The sequence below is a fragment of the Pocillopora damicornis genome, chromosome 3, assembly GCF_964200805.1.
Source record: "Pocillopora damicornis chromosome 3, jaPocDami1.2, whole genome shotgun sequence".
Classification (NCBI taxonomy): domain Eukaryota; kingdom Metazoa; phylum Cnidaria; class Anthozoa; order Scleractinia; family Pocilloporidae; genus Pocillopora; species Pocillopora damicornis.
Genome location: NC_142672.1, coordinates 7,643,041 through 7,658,184, shown reverse-complemented (window position 1 = coordinate 7,658,184; position 15,144 = coordinate 7,643,041). Strand labels below are relative to the sequence as shown.

At 43.0% G+C, this 15,144-nt stretch overlaps 1 protein-coding gene and 3 pseudogenes across 1 annotated transcript in view; 3 read left to right on the top strand and 1 right to left on the bottom strand.

Moving 5' to 3' along the window:
• Window positions 1–15,144, bottom strand: part of LOC113686632 (uncharacterized) — a 187,630-nt gene that overhangs the window by 99,100 nt on the left and 73,386 nt on the right. The window lies entirely within an intron of this gene.
• On the top strand, window positions 413–1,531 carry LOC149048043 (uncharacterized; annotated as a pseudogene).
• LOC113680375 (uncharacterized) lies at window positions 3,155–4,199 on the top strand (annotated as a pseudogene).
• On the top strand, window positions 6,386–7,648 carry LOC149048042 (uncharacterized; annotated as a pseudogene).

The following is a 15,144-nucleotide window of genomic DNA, read 5'->3' as shown; positions in this document are numbered from 1 at the left end:
TATTTGTAAACAAAGTAAACAACATAAGCCAATGAGTTAGATTTAATATAATTATTCATGTTATGGATTTACTGAATTCCCTGAGTCTGCGAACAGTTGCAGTAGTGTTTTAATGAAGTCAAAATGCTTGTCAATTTAGTAAATTGTGAACAGTTACAGTAGTGTTTTAATGAAAGAACAATGTTTGTCAATTTAGTAAATTCTCTGAGGCTGTGAACAGTTGCAATATTGTTTTTCATATAGTCACTTTGTGCTAGTGGGTAAAACCTCCTTAAATTATTCACAACTTGTGTTTGCAAAATAAGGATGTAGAATAATAAATTTCCACCTCAGAATGCTGGAAAATGCATTTCCGAGAGTCTTATTTTAAAAATTTTCCGGGTGAGCATGCCCCTGGACCCCCCTTGCAGCTCAGGCCTTTGGCCCTTGTGTCGGTGGGGGTGCCCGCTTACTCTAAGACAAGAACCCCCCTACTTCAAAAGTTAATGAAACCCCTGCTGTACCCCTCAGCCAATTATGCCAGAGTCTGAACACAGTAGATGAGTACATCAAAGCTACGGTAATGAATGTCAAAGAAAGAAACAACCTCAAGGAGGACTCAACAACGAATGGTCCTCAAGGAACAGTGTCCTAGAAGACACAAATCTCTATCGAGCTTCTATTGAATGGTGTGAAGAGCCTTATGAGCAATGTCACAACTGTTAATCCAAACTACAAAGATACTATCGACTGGAGAACATTACTAACCACAATAGTTGAGAATTTACACGCGGTTTCGCATTTTAAACACGAGACATTTGATGCCCCTCAGTATGCCAGACTTTGGCACTAGATCGAAGGAATCGTTGAAGTGAATAACGAAGTTGGAGGCGAAATACTTTACACATCCATCTTCATACTATCCAGTGCCACAGACTGGAATGTAGTTCAAGGATGTAAGGTTTAGGACTCCACTTCCTCCTGATGAGCTTTCTAAAGGGGAGGAACAGACTATGAAAGATTGGCCGGAGAAATACCGTCCTGTGTGTCAAAGAACCGTGAGGAGCGAGACTACTAATGATATGGCAGGAGCTCTTCCTCCGGCAGTGTATTCAAATGCAAATCCTAATGCTACTACAAGGGTCTTCTTTCCAGCTGACCAAGTTGAACAAACGCCCACTGCCTCCTCTTAGATGCGCTCTGTTGTTTCTGATGTGTCTGTGTTGAGTTTCATAAGCGATGCCACAGTTCCACAGCTAACCCTCGCATCAAATGCAGTTTTCAACCAGGTGGAGGAGTACGAGAGCGATTCGGATGACAATATTGAGTCAGAAGAACTGGTTATTGGTAAGCCAATAATGACAAAGTCTGGAAGACAAGTCAAGGTCCAGACAAGGTTTGATGTTTAGACGTGCACAAAATGGTAAGCCAGGCCATACAAACCTGTTAATTAAAGCCTTGTGATTCATATAGAATTGTTGCCATTTACAAACAAACAAACAAACAAACAAACACGTACAATTAAATATACTTGTGACACAGGTTACATGTACATGATTCTATCGTTCCTAGTTTATTTTCCTTTAAGTAATTTAAAACTCTATCTTATTTTGGTATTCATTATGTTTTTCTACGGCAATAAAAGTATAAAAGTTATATAGTTCACTGAGAATGTATACACACGCAAAAATACTTTTTCATCTCAAATTGGTCTAAAGACTTTCAGTATGTTTTACAACGATGGAATTTAATATTTAACTTCTTAGAACAATAGCAATTAATTTTTAACAACTCCTGTTAACTGTAATGGAAACAAATTAACCGTTAGCCGTAACAAAGCCAAAATATTAACAGTTAACCGTAAAAGCCACTGCCCCATTGAGACCCTCATAGCATGGTCATAAGCGTCAAGGACCTTAAAACGGTGGATACTCAAGGCCCGGCATGCGTGGTGTTGTCATTATCACTGTTCTCGTATTTAAGATTGTACGTCAGTGAAATGCGAAGCCAGGTGGAAGATTCCACAAGTGAAGAGTATGGAAGTAACAAAAGCAGTGTGTTCCTGTCTTGGAATGGTTTTAAATTAGAGTCCGGCCAGATATCCACTGTCATTAACGCAGCGTGGAGGAAGGGAGGAATGGAAGGGCACGTGACATCAACTATTTTTCGCAAGTCTGCAGTCACCAAAGTGCGCACACAACATAAAGGAATGAAATCAGATCTGGCCGACCTCATGGCGCATAAAGAAGGGACAGTTGAGAAAGAGGAAGCGTGCATACAAGCGGCAAGCAGCCTTCCCACCATTATGAGATCGGCTGAACCGAAAAAAGGCGTAGCTACGACTTCTCACGATGTCTCTTTAGCAGCTGATGACAGAAACAATAAGGAGCGCATGCTGTGGGATGAGGAACAGGTGGCTACTTTAAGATGTATTTTTCACAGAAATTGAAATTAACTATTTTTCGTGCCATTACTCGAGAAACAGGTTACATTAAAGTTGTGAATTAGCATGAAGACTGCAGAGAGTGACTCTGCTTATAGGTTAGTATGTATTTGTAAAAAGAAAACAAAAATACGTTCAATATAGGTGAACTATCTCGCCAGAGAGTAAAGGATACCAGTCATTGATGAAGGAAGCGGAAAAGTATGCAGAAGAGTACGGCCTACAGTTACAGCTTGATTATCCTGACCCAGTCTGTGTCACCGAGGAAGGGGAAGTTGTACCTGGGGATAAGCTCAAAACTATATCAACTATCTCCCCGTTAGTTACATGAGAAACAGGTTACGTTTAAGATATTATATTAGCATGAAAACTGCAGAGTGACTCTGCCTATAGGTTAGTTTGTCTGTATTTCTAAAGAGAAAACAAACTACGTTAAATGTAGATCAACTATCTTGCCGTTACATGCGAAGCAGGTTACGTTAAAAGTTCTTAATAAGCATGAAAACTGCAGAGAGTGACTCTGCGTATGTTACTTTTATCTCTAAAGAGAAAGCAAAGTACGTTCAATGTTACACGAGAAACAGGTTACGTTAAACGAGAAATAGGTTACATTAAAGTTGTGAATTAGCATGAAGACTGCAGAGAGTGACTCTGCTTATAGGTTAATTTGTATTTGTAAAAAGAAAAAAAAATACGTTCAATATAGGTGAACTATCTCGCCAGAGAGTAAAGGATACCAGTCATTGACGAAGGAAGCCGAAAAGTATGCAGAAGAGTACAGCCTACAATTACAGCTTGATTATCCTGACCCAGTCTGTGTCACCGAGGAAGGGGAAGTTGTACCTGGGGATAAGCTGAAGACTCGCCTAAGAAAACTTCGAGAATCAAGAATGGAGGGGGTAGTTGCAGAACAAAAATGGCAAGGAAAATTAATAATAGCCAGAAAAGAAGACAGAGATCTTAACACTGAGCAATGCTTCTGGTGGCTCAGCAAATGGCAAACGTGCCCAACACACACCATCGCAGGTATGTTCGAAATTTATGAACAGCTCTTACCAACAAGACTGTGCGCCATCCACAAGACCCAGGCGAGTCCTACTAGTAATCCTACCTGCAGGCTATGTGGTACAGCACCAGAGAGCATGGCTCATGTACTCTCTGCTTGTCCTGCGTTGGCCCAAACAAAGTACCTGGCAAGGCAAGACGCAGTTCTGAAGGTCCTGTTCTTTGACATCATAGAAGACCTGGGACTTATTGAAGCGTTGCCACCGTAGTATTCATCAACTAAGCCACAGCCGTTATATAAGGGAGCGTATGCACAGGCATACTGGGACATCCCAGTCTATGGAGAGTACCAAGATCTAAGGGCCAACAGAATTGATGCGTGGATAATAAATCACCAGGAGAAGAAGGTAATAGCGATAGAGATGAGCTGCCCCTGGGTGAGCAATTCTCAAAAGAAAACATCAGAAAAGACGATGAAATACGCCCCATTCAGATGGGAGCAGAAGTACACCGGGTACGAGATTTCACAGTATAACATCATTGTGGACGTACTTGGGGGCTGGTCGGCAGACGTGGAGGTAGCAGTGAAGGAGCTACTTGGGTGGCGTCACAGAGACGTCCTCAAGAAGATGCAAAGGGCATGCTTACCCGTCACACTGAACATTGCACGTACTTTTAAGGTTGCCACACATTAGACATTATCTTACCCGTGCTTTGGTTTGTCTCCTGCTCTAGAACTTTGAACATTTAGCATATTTTAGCGTAAATTTGTTTAGTTTATTATATAGATACATATACATATTTTAACCTTTCTTTTTCATTGTACACTACCTTTTAATTCTAGTTTCACTAGCCGGAGCACAGGCCACGCCTTGGTGCCCCATGTTCCTTCCAACTGTGTAGCATGCAGATAGTTTTTACAACTGCATAATAGTAATGATAATAGTTATGCAGAATATTAACAAAGTTTTGAACTTTTATTAGAAAAGTTCTATAATTATGATAATGTAATAATAACGATGGTAATGAAATTTTAATTTAAAAAAAAGAATAATAATTATAACCATGTTTGCGCGTGTATTACATAAGTGCCCTATGGTATGTTACATAAGTGCCCTAGGGTGACGAAAGTGCCCTATGGTACGTTGCATAATTGCCCTAACGTGACATAAGTGCCCGAATTTACGTTGCAAAAGTACCCTTTAATCTATCTATCTCTCTCTCTCACGTTTTTTTCTCCCTCTGTGTGTCTGTTGGTCTATCTACAGCGACTGCGACGACCGCATGAAAGACAGCCTTGCCGCTTGTCTCTGACACTCCCAAGAGCAGGCCCAGGCCACCTATGACCGACGCACAGCAAACGAGAGGAAGCCCCCGGCACTAGATTTGGCCAGGCGCAAGGCCAAAGAGGAGCTTGTAACTGGGCCCATGGCCAGCCACCGGCCAGACACTGCCGCCGAGCCGCAGATCGGCGTTGGTGACTTTGTGGGACTCATGGATGAGGGCAGCACCCTACAAAGCAGCTGAAGAGATTCTTTAAGAATCGAAACCGCCGTTCCTGCTAGACGATATACTTCACTTTCAGTTTTACCTGAAAAAAATGTCAGCTTTTGAAACACCATTGCTGCCACCAAAAACGCCAGACTGCCGTCCAAATCTGGATGAGGAGATGGAATTAACGTACACTGATCCGAACCTAGAATCGGACACAGAGGATAGCCCTCCAGCATCACAACTCGAGCCAAGGCGTAAAGCTGAATTAGCCAAACAACGCAGCAACGAAGGTCTACGCCTTCAAAAAGAAAGCCGTCAAAAAGAAAACCTTCCGAGGAATAGCTGATCCATGCGGCAGCCAAGGAAGAGGAAACATGAAGACACCATCAGCGCTATCTAGTTCAAGAAGCAAAAAAACTGAAACCTCAATTTTAAAACTGGAGAGACACTTACAACAAAAAGACTTGCCCTAAGTCACTTCAATACAAGGCGAAGGCAAACGTCATGCCTGACAAAACCTTTCGACAGGAAATAAGCGCTATTAAAAGTCATGCCGAAGAACAATACGTTAGCGCCCTAGTGCGCTTCCATCAGCGTAGACTTGTTAGTCACAACAAACTTCAAAAGGCTAATATTGCCAAGTCTCGATCACAATACAATGTAAATGCACGTGAAAGATCACGTTCGCCCTTGAGGAACACTGTAAATACTGATGTCAACAGGATAGACAAAATAGAAAATCAGCTTTCAGAGCTGAAAGATCTTATATGTACACGCTTTCAGAGTGATAATAAACATGTTGAAAAGTACAACAGTGTCATCTCTGAAAAATCAGTCGCCAAACCCACTGCAGCAAAAAGGCTATCCAAGAATAATAAATGCAAAAAGCGTAGAAAAAATACACTACACAAGCGAGTGACTACAGAAAGGGAGAAAAATAAAAAATACCTTAAAAACCTTTCAGACAATACATTAACTGATCACCAAGTCAGCATGTTAGCAAAAGGGCTTAAATTTATTGAAACACCCATGACAAATGAAAATAAGATCAGGCAACAATTGTTGCGTGACTTAGAACAATTTGCTAGGCAAATGAGATATATATTCTACGGGAATGACAAGAAACCACATCCTTTTCACGTCAAATCAAACTGGATACCACCAGTACAACCTTCTATTGCTCTTGAACGCGACTTTGAAAATATCAAGTTAAGCCTTGCTGAAATAGAAATAACAAAGCCAAAACACAACCTATCATACAACGAACACAAAGCAGTCAATGACAATACTGCCATCAACCTTAAACGTGCTGACAAAGGCACCACAACAGTGATTCTCAACAAGAGGGACAAAATTCAAGAGGCACAGGTTCAGCTCCACAACAGAGACCACTACCGACCTCTTGAAAACCCCATGGTCACTGAGCTTATTGCTCAACTGCACAATGGCAAACATATAGACAATATGACAAAAAAGTGGCTTTCACAGACTCCCAATCCGACCAGAATACCGATTTTCTACACTTTAACAAAAATCCACAAACCTTTGCCAGTGGGTAGACCAATTATATCGGGCTGCGAAGGACTAACTGAAAGGATATCATCCTTTGTGGATCATTTATTACAGCCTATTGCTCAAAAGCAAAAATCGTATCTCAAAGATACGATTGATTTCACCAACTTTATAGAGAAAACGCAAGTGTCAAATGATACTATTTTAGTATCAATGGATGTACCAAGCTTGTACACAAACATCCCACAAGAAGAGGGTATCACAATAGTATGCCAAGCATACGAAAAATACCACAATAACAGCCCTTCCATTCCGTCCCACTACTTAAAACAAATGCTCGTGCTTATACTGAAAGAAAATTCGTTCCAGTTCAACGAAGTAAACTATCAATGTTTTGGAACTGCCATGGGAACACGAATGGCGGTTGCTTTTGCCAATCTTTTTATGGCAGAAATTGAAACAAAACTGCTTCACCAAAGCAGTATCAAGCTGAGAGTATGGAAGCGTTACATGGACGACGTTTTCTCCCTGTGGGATGTTCGTAAACAAGATATTGATCTATTCATAGAACAAGCTAACACGTTCCATCCAACTATAAAGTTCACGGCTGAAATCTCAGAGACTGAAATCACATTCTTAGACACGGTTGTCTAAAAAGGTGAAAGATTCCAAAACGAAGCTATCCTCGACGTGAAAACTAACTACAAACCGACCGAGACCTTTCAATATACACACTATTCATCTTGCCACCCGCCAGGTGTTAAGAAAGGCTTCATTAAAGGAGAAGCTATCAGACTTCTAAGAACAAACTCCTTGGAAAGAAATTTCCAGGAGGCCATGTGTAACTTCAAAACATGACTTGAAGCACGTGGTTACCCAAAAAGCCTACTTGAAAAAACGTTATCTGAGGTCTTGTTTGCCGCAAGGCAGTCGACACTTAAAAAACAAACCAAAAAAACTAAAGGCAAAATATTGCCTTTTGTGACAGCATACCACGCAGGGGTTAAAAATTTAAAACAAATACTGATGCAAGAATGGAACCTCATCCAAAATCAGCCACTGCTGAAAACAATTTACAAAACGCCTCCGATTATATCATACAAAAGAGGTAAATCGCTCAAAGACATACTCGTCAGAGCGAAGCTTTAATTAAAGGCTTTTGCGTTGCAAACGTAAAACCACACAGGGGAGTCTGTGTAGGCCTGTCTATGACCTTTTCAATCTATGCTAGACGAAGAAAGAAAAGCAATGTCTGCTGATGGCAATCACTTAATTGCAGTAATAAGAGAAACAGAAAACTATGACAAACTAGCACAATCCCTGGCAGATATAAGTAAAGATGCGAGTTCTCTAAAGCAAATTTCACTTGGAACACTGAATTTTGAAATTGAGTGGCTTTTAGGGGGCTACTGGAAATTCCTCGCTTGAGTTTGCGGTCTTGATGCAGCAAAAGCCATCCACCCATGAATTTGGTGCAAATGTCCACTATATGAATAGTAAGACAAGAGAAAAGAATGGTCTCTCATTGAAATTTCAAAAGGTGCACCCACTGTTCAAGAAATTGAACAAATGTCGAGGGTTAGGGCAAGAGCTGATCAATGGTATAATGTTAAGAAAGTTCCCCTTTATCCATCTAATCCTCTCGACTATGTCATCATAGACTCACTGTGCCTGTTTCTCGGGATCTCTGACAATCTTATTAATCTACTTATCCTAGAGTTACGACGTCTAGATGCTGAAAAGGACAAGTACTTGGACAAATTCAGTATAAATAACTGGGAGTAAATGGCGTTCATGGAAAAAAGTGAACATTCTTTTGCAAATTGCAATGGATGCTGTTATCGCTTTACTTCCATTCAGGTCAAATTAGTTTTAGGGAAGAGCAAAACAGAATCCATTTTTCACTACTGGAAAAGAATTGAAGATCAAGCCATGCAAGGCAGGGGAAGTTAAAACTATTGCAAGATCTTTGTACAATAAAATTGATGTCACGTTTTAAAACGTATGCAGTATATCTTTTGGCGAGGCCTTGACTAACCTCCCAGAGCTCCAAGCTCCAAAAAGACAATCCCCAGCTGGAGCCAAGAGAGAAAAGAGCGCCACATATCGAAGATATAAACAAAGAGTTGAAGACGAATGGGAGAAAACTTCCCTTTTGAGGTAACAATTTTTGGAAGAGGGTTACTGACTGTCAGTTTGTAGGGAATATATCTGTCAAGTAGGCAATTTACATCAAATAAAAATCTAATTTAGTCAGAGCATTATCACCCGAAAAATCTGCTATTAACTGTAGTTACCAACAATTCAACAACTTATAAAAAATGGGATAAAAAAGACGAAAGCTTTGTGCAGCACAAAACTGCTCTATTAAATATTTATTAAGCTAAGAAGATTATAAATGTCCTAAAAATGCCTTTAATTTGCAAAAATTTTCATGTCTTAGGGAGCGGCAATCATACGCTGCAAGGCAACAGGATCGGCTTGATACTTCCTTTGAGACTAGAGAAGCTGCAATTAAAGAAAGGAGAGCACTTCAGAACATGAAGAAGATTCAGCTGTCAAAAGAAAACGTCATGCTGGCACTTTTGATGCTATGACATGGGACAATAGTCTAAACTCTGAAGTAGACGGGTATGAAGATGGTGTGAAGGTTAATTGGTCAGAGATTGCCAGAAGGTATAAAATAACAAACCGAAAGGGAGATATTGCAAAAAATGGAGGCCAGATACCTCAGGAATGGCTTATTTCCCAAGGTGTCGACCTACACAGATTTAAAAGTGCTGCTGAAGTTGAGCAACAGCCCAGAAGACAGAAATTAAAAGCTGACAAATTAAGACAAAAAATTAAATGATGCTCTAAGAGAAACTGAAACTTCAAATTCAGGAAGGAGAATTTACAGTTGGCGAGCTTATAGTTCCTAGAGAGGTAACACAAGTTGAACCAAATATTGAAATAACTGATCCCCGAGCTGTTATCTTATTTTATCAATTTCTTTTTATCGATTTCTTTTTTACATCAGCTTGACTGGTTAAACAAACAAAACACAAAAACCATGATGAGAAACTAGTTTCTGAATAAGCTGCAGCATGACAGTTTTGACCAGAGCCCTTGATTTCTAGTGCCAAACAAAAGGATTACAACCCAGGAATTGAGATTGTGTAATATTTAATTATTGTTAATGGTCAGTGAAAACAGAGATTAGCTTATGAGTCCATGTTCCATGCCTACTTGAAAGGTCTTTTAACAGTTTTCTAAAAAATAAATGATTCTTTCACTTAGTCCCTTTATAACATTGTGTAAAAATTAACAGTGATAGATCCAGTAAAGTAAATGCAACAGATTTGCTATACCGATAAAATTATGCTATTTTATTATTAAAATTTTCTATTAACAAAAATGCTTTTTTGTTCCTAGTATGAAAAAATAATCATCAATGCAGAAGGCAACCTTCAGACCATCAAATTCACAGTGCAAGGTTGAAAGCAACCTCTAGAGGAAATTAGAAGGAAAACACTAAAGATGCATGAGAAGTACATGAAAATCAAAGAAAACCAGCACTACTCAGAAATGCCCAGGGAAGAGGCCATCAAGCAACTCAAGCAATGAAATGAATATAACCAGGATGATGGACTCACCAAAATGATGAAGCAACGACAAGAATTCAATTCAACGACAAGAATTCAAATTAACCTTCAGATATGGCATGACCACTCCACACTTGCAAACACTGGCCACATCATTTTCCACGACTACTGCATCCAAGCAGACTACCGAAACTTAGCGAAAAACCCCGAGACAGAGAGAGCAGATTACTACAAGAAACCGTTACTGGAAATATCTGCGCTCCGATTGGCAATGCCGGACGAAGCCTTGCAAGTGATCCGTTACACAATTGAACCCCAGATAGCAGCTGATGATCAGAAAAAACCATAGATCTTGATGGACAAATTACGACTTCATTACACTGGATCTATCGGAAGCTCCCTATTGGCGGACAGATTTAAATTCTGGAACACTCAGCAAAGCCCACACGAATCTGTCCAGGAATGGGAAGTTAAGGTCAGACAGGCGGGCAGCCTGTGCTCGTACAATGCACTGACCGACGAAATGTGCCGTGACAAATTCGTTTTTGGCTTGCACAATGGCACAATGAGAGCTGAGTTACTAAAAACGCATCTAAAGTCGGACGGAATGCCCAAGAACATGCCAGATGTCGTTGCCGAAGCCAAGGCCCTCGAGTCAGCCCAAAAAGCCAACAAACTCATAACAGACGCCACAAAAGGAATCAAGGAACAAGTTAATTGGATAAGCCACAAACAAATGAAACTAAAGCGGGAGCCTGGAACCTGCTTTTGGTGTGGAGACCGACGCGGACCTCACCCCTGAAAAACATGCCCTGCAAATGGCAAAACCTGCACCAAGTGTGGAATTAACGACCACTTCTCCAGAGTCTGTCTCGAGACAGGCGCCCCCCAACATGAACAACCAAAGAGAACTACCCAATGGCAAGCTCAGGGTAGGGGGCGAGGCCACAGAGCACCTCGCGGCCGGTCCCAACCAAAACCCCCTCGTGAACAAAACGTACATATGCTGCAGATGACAAATGATCAACACCCTGTGGAGTACTACACTGATGACTACCAAGAACAGTGCTACTCCCTGGAAACACGGCAAATACACAGTATCCACACAACCCACGCAAAGGAAAAATACTTTGTTACACTGCCCATGTCTGCAACAGGGAACAAATTCACCCCAGTGACATTCCAAATAGACACCGCCGCCACCTGCAATACCTTGTCTGAAGATACCCTTTTCAGGCTGATGCCAAACATGAAGCTTAGAAAGTCACCCTACCTACTACACCCCTATGGCAACTCCCAGCCGCTGAAACCACTGGGGCAGATCGACCTTCTGTGCGAAAGAAACAAACGATACGAATCGCTCACATTCCAGATACTTCCTAGGGATGTCATGATGAACAAACCAGCCCTTCTCTCTGGCTCCGACTGCGAGGCACTGGGGCTCATCACCATCAGGGCACACGAAATATTCTCACTCACATCAGCAGTAAGAGACTCGTCAGGCAAGAGAGCCCCTACCTACCCAGCCAGCTCGCCACAAACCAATCCAGACCCAGGCGACCCAGCAGCTCAAGCCAACGGTACACTCAAGGGAGTAAAAGGCCGCCACCCTGACCAACCCGACAGTGCCAACCCATACGGTGACCCAGCAACGCCCTCACCTTCTAAACCTATAATGATCCCTTCCAAACGACACCTGGCCCCACCCGGGAACCTCACCAAGGAAGACATACTAACACAGTATCCTGAAAACTTCGAAGGCCTTGGCTGCCTGGGACCCCCAGTTCATTTCGAAGTAAAAGCTGACGTCTCACAAGTACAAATGCCAATACATCGAGTCCCTGTGGCAAAACGCATGAAAGAAAAGGAAGCCCTTGACAGATACACCGCAGCTGGTATCATAAAGAAAGTAGAGGAACCCACCTCGTGGTGCTCCAATGAAGTCATTAAAGAGACACCAAAGAAGACAAGAATCTGCATTGACCCCAGTCAAACAGTCAATAAAGGAATTCTCAGACCAGTGTATCAAATGCCAACACTGTCTGAACAGCTCCATAAACTCTGCCATGCCAAATGTTTCTCACTTGTTGATGTCAGAGAAGGTTTTCTACACGTACCACTTGATGAAGAATCGTCACTGATGACGACAATGCACACGTCTTATGGGAGATACCGATGGCTCCGCCTCCCATTTGGCATATCAAGCGCTCCTGAGGAATTTCAAAAGCGCCTCATGTCAGCTCTAGAGGGTCTTGATGGAGTATTATGCATCGCCGATGATATACTTGTATTCGGAGAAGGAACAACCTACCAAGAAGCTGAGAAAGATCACGACCGCCGTCTTGTCGCACTTATGGAGCGCTGCTCCAAAAAGAACATAAAATTAAACCAGAGCAAACTGCAGTTCAAGCTAAAACAAGTCAAATTCATGGGCAACGTCATAACTGATCGAGGAATGCAAGCAGACCCAGACAAGATAGCAGCAATCTCAGCAATGGCCCCACCCCGAAACAAAGCAGGTGTTCAGCGATTCGTGGGAATGGCCAACTATCTCTCACCCTATTGTCCAAACCTCAGCACCATCATCCGGCCTCTCACCCAACTCACCAAGTCAGATATCCCCTTTATGTGGGCACAAGCACAAGATGACGCATTTAACAAAGCCAAACACCTCATCTCCACTACACCAGTGCTCCAATACTATGACCTCAGTAAACCGGTCACACTTCAAGTCGACGCTAGTGAAGAAGGCGTGGGCGGTGCCCTCCTTCAGCCCAATAGTGAAGGACGCCTCCAACCCGTAGCATACACATCAAACAGCCTCAACGCAACAGAACAACGATACTCCCAAATCGAAAAAGAGTGCTTGGCCATTTGTAACGCATTTGGAAAATTTGACCACTGGCTCTATGGCAAATCAGATATCGAAGTTCACACCGACCACCAGCCACTTGAGACCATCTGCAAAAAACCTCTGCACAAAGCCCCAGCACGGCTACAGAAAATGCTAATGAGACTGCAGAGATACCGCTTCACCATCCAATACAAGAAAGGAACCTCACTCTACCTGGCAGACACTCTCTCAAGAGCAGCACTACCTACCCCAGTACATGCCAGGGTCACAGGCTTTGAAGTATTCAGGACTGAACTCACAGAGGAATCCGATACCCACAACCCCCGCCTCACAGAAACCACCGAATCTCGCCTACGCGACGAGACCAAAAAGGATGAACACCTCTCCAAGTTAATGGCCACAATCGCCCAAGGCTGGCCGGATGACAGAAAGCAGCTACCACAACCACTACGAGCATACTGGACCTACAGAGACGAGCTAACCACTGACAATGGCCTCATCTACAAAGGCGCCCAAGTTATGATACCGCAGTCCATGCAAGCTGAGATGCTGCTGAAAATCCATGCAAACCACTTTGGTCCTGAATCAAATGTACGCATGGCACGAGACGTACTATTCTGGCCCGGGATGAGACAAGCAGTGTTTGATATGTGCAACAACTGCAGTACCTGCGCACAGTATGGATCAAAGTCAACAAAGGAACCTATGCGATCACTTCCGATTCCAACACTACCATGGCAGATCATCAGCCAAGACATCTTCCAGTACAGACAGAAAGCCTACCTTGTAACAGTATGCCATTTTTCTGACTGGATCGAAGTGGATGAACTTGACGACACTTTGGCAACATCAGTCATTAACAAAACCAAAGCTCATTTCGCCAGGTTTGGCGTTCCACGTATCTGCCACACAGACAACGGACCACAATTCACCAGTAAGGATTACATGGACTTTGCCTCTCAGTACGGGTTCAAACATACCACCTCAAGTCCCTATCACTCCCAGGGCAACGGTCGAGCCGAGGCAGCAGTGAAAGTATCGGAGTCTATGCTAAAGAAATCAGATGACTTCCAAATCGCCTTGCTCAATTACAGAAACACACCACCAAAAGGCCACACCTACTCTCCTGCCCAACGCATGGTGAGCCGCCAGACACGAACGACGCTCCCAACAGCTGACCACCTTCTCGAGCCCATGTCAATCAACCGTGACACTGTATCAGCAGAACTCAAGGCCAAACGCAACACCAGTAAAGCTCACTACGACAAGACTGCGGGCCCAGAGCAGAATAGCATCAACATTGGTGAATTTGTGTATGCACGACCGCCAACAAGCAAACCAGGCAACCCTTGGGCATATGGCCGTGTCACTGGACAACGCCACTCAAGATCTTACACCATACAAACGCCCCACAGTACCATTCGACGAAATCGGATACACATCAGGCATGCAGCACCTCCTCCTCCCCAAACACCACCGTGCACCCCACCCACGCTCACGCCTAGACCAGGCCACAGCCTTGCAAATCACTACAATCGTCTAGGATCAGAGCTGAATATGCCCTCTAATCAGCCTACACAGCAACCACCTCCCTCATTGGACAAAAGTAACAGCGGCCCAGTTCTCGACACCCCTTCCCCTCCACAACCACAAGAACCAAGCACACCAGCCACGGGCCCAAGTGAGCTGCCTATCGACACACCCCTTGTTACAATTCAAGAACAGCCAAGGGATCACCAACCCGAAATGAGAACACGCACAAGACTCATCAAACCACCAACTTGGTTCAAAGACTTTGAACTCAAGTAATACCTGCCATAAACGTTCGTGCTGCATAACAGCACGGTTGCAGAACTTTCCATGATAACAGTCCGAACAGAACCTTATATAAGGCTACACCTGCCTACTTTACTCTGTTCTATTTACTATTAATTCTTTTTTTCTTTTTTTCAAAGAAGGGGGGATGTTGGCCCGTCACTTGTACCTAGGCCCTCCCTGAGGGAAACTACATCCGGGCTCCCCAACTATTGTTGTTGTTGTAACACGAAGTGCTCGTGGTCAAGCTCGGGAATAAAGACTGTGTTCATTGAGCCCTCGATATTGTTTGAGTCGTCTGTACTGCCTGACAATAGCACCTATAATGTAAACGGTACTCGTACAAGTTATCATTTCTTCGAGTTTCCCAAGGACACTCAGCGAAGGAATCGGTGGTGTTCACTTATCAAGCGACGACACGGACAGGACGGCTTTGTTGTTTCCACCGCCACTGTCCT